Consider the following 2,706-nt stretch of genomic DNA (forward strand, 5'->3'; position numbering starts at 1 on the left):
CATGACATCTTTTAAAATCCTCACAAGAACACCCCATCTGTATACATGGCTGGCTAGGGTTGTAAGTCATTGTGTTATAAGGGGGGGTCCACAGTGTCCTGACAAACTCTGCCACTTTTTTATCATTTTGGCCTAAATCCTCACTGTACAAGGCCATAATATCGGGGTATGACCTTCCTTTAGATCTATGATATAAGAAAAACACACAGTGCTGACCACAAGTGAAGGTCTGAAGACTTTGTACTTGACGACCGCTGTAAATGGTTTCTTGACAGTTGTTGAGCAGAAAGTTATTGATCTTCCGAGGGAAAGGTCTGAAATCCGGGGGGTTTGCATAGGAATCAAAAAATTCACCACGGTGGTCCTCCCTTAGATAAATAGCCAGCCAATGTTCTCCGGGCATATTTTTAGGGTGTGTGTTGATTATGTACATTGCAGGTAAATTCTTGATCTTAAATTTAGGCAGCTGATCGCAGGCGTAGACTCCTTGAAACAGTTTCCGTGAGCCGGCCAGGGCATTCATGATGTGGTTGAGCTCTCTGGTGTTCATTTTAATAATAATCATACGGAACGTTTCTCCTCTGATTCACCTCAATAATGTTGTCAAACACAGCATACACGACCATATTTACAGTGTGTGGTAGAGGCTGCTTGAAACGCATCTCCAAACGCATATTGCCCGTCATCATCAGTGAAATATGTTGTCCACACTCTTCGTCAGGGGTCAGGTTGAAACCGTACAGGGTGTAACCGCTGCAGTATTCCCGGCGATCGATCAGCAGAGTTTGATCCTTGAGATGGCGACCCGTAGCCAGTACTAGACTGTAATATTCACGAACCGCATTGCCGTTTTCAAAGTCAGGTTGAAAAGGTCTGGATGGAACCTGCACACCATCGACGTACAACGCTATAAATTCCGCGTTATAATGTTTAAAGTTAAAGGGGTTCTTGTTGTAAACCCCGGTAAATGCATCATTATCCACGAGACCTATAATAACCTGTTTTGGGAGCTGTCCTAGAAACAGATTTTCCTGGTTCATCACCCGTGTCCCTGCGGGGATACTGTGGACTTTCATATAGACTCTTTCGATCGGGTACTTGGCGTTTGCCGTCATTAACGCCTGCGCGTGTCCTAGTTTAACCGCCGGGGAGACGGACACTTTTTTCACAAACAGCGAGGCCGATAATATGGTCAGTTTATATTGTTCAGTATCAGGGGTCATCAGACAAAAAGCACTTTTACTACGGATCATTTTAATTTTAATGTCTACCCCGTTGAGCATGAGTTTTTCTTGGAAAAATATGTCTGCATGGATATGCCCCATTAGCTCAAAGGTCCTCCCTTCTGTTGAAGAGGCCGTTCTTTTTTGCAAACCCTTATTGAGTCCCTCTGGATCCTTGTCGTCCATAGCTTCCGGGATGTCTTTGACGAAAGGCTGAACTGTTTGCTTAGGGTCTCCTCATTATAATTAAGGATACACTCCATCATGGCTCTATAGGGGTAAGTATTGCTGCTTTGACTAATGAGCCGATCTCCCAGGGTCACATCCACCTGTGAAAATTGATGACCCCAGCGTTGGCCGTCTTCTCGACTGCATCGCCATCCTAATCAGTCACTTTACAGTTCATTAAAATAAATGTGTTATTCAAATCAATATAATCCTCGCCATTGCCAGCTATAAAAAACTCCAGAGGGGCCGTGTCTGAAATTGCAGAAAGAGGGGGAATCTCTACATATATGATCTTATCTATACTCGTTTGAGTGTATGGAACTGTAAACAGATCCAGTTCTGATTTGACGCATTCTTCCGATAGACTGTGGACAAAAGACATGTTTAAAAGATGTATCCTGAGGCTCTATTTTTCTTTCTTTGAGACTTTCTTTTTGCAGGTTTTTTCTTGTGCTGCTTCCTTCTCCGAGTGTTTCCACGATATGTTGGAGAATGAGAGATTCTTCGTTTTTTGTTAGCCACGGATCTTCGTCGCCCTGGTGGACACATGCTGTTTCTTCTTTTACCCCCCCTCCTCGCCATTACCATGAGACCCGAACCCTCCTGATGCTCATGGCTAGCTGCCCGGTTCATAACATTGGTGAACACGTCACTAACAATATTTTTAGCCGCTGATTTCAAGTGGGGTCTGGCTATAGCAAAGCCTCTCTTAAGCAGGGGTACGGCCATTCTAAAGAGACCATGAAAGAGTCCTCCTAGACCGGCGCCATACATTGTGGGGGCTCCTACAAAACCGGGCAAGCCGTTCCCGGCTTGCATCTTGTAATAATCCACATAGGCGCTAGGATCTACATAACCCCTCGAGGTAGCCATTTTAATAATGTACAAACTGTTTCAGGGGTCGAAAATGTAGTTTGACAATAACTTTACTGAAGCGGAAGGGTACGTTGATATTCTGATCCGATTTTACTTCGATCGTGATGTTGTCAAATTGGGTCTTTGAGACTGGTACGTAGTGTGGCTTGTCATAAGTAATTGTGACCATGTCATTGCTTTTACCTTTAATAAGTACATTTCTCAAAAGGGGGACATAACTATCCCCGACCCTCTGGTGGGTTATGATATCCGTATACACATAAAGAGTGTAAAAGCCGCCCCACCACTTCTGAGAACCTGCTCTCTGTGTCAGAATAGATCCCAAATATACGCCCCAGTTGGCCGCTGGTTTGAATGCTAATACCTGGTTTTGACACCT

The sequence above is a fragment of the Amia ocellicauda genome (assembly GCF_036373705.1).
Source record: "Amia ocellicauda isolate fAmiCal2 chromosome 11 unlocalized genomic scaffold, fAmiCal2.hap1 SUPER_11_unloc_6, whole genome shotgun sequence".
Classification (NCBI taxonomy): domain Eukaryota; kingdom Metazoa; phylum Chordata; class Actinopteri; order Amiiformes; family Amiidae; genus Amia; species Amia ocellicauda.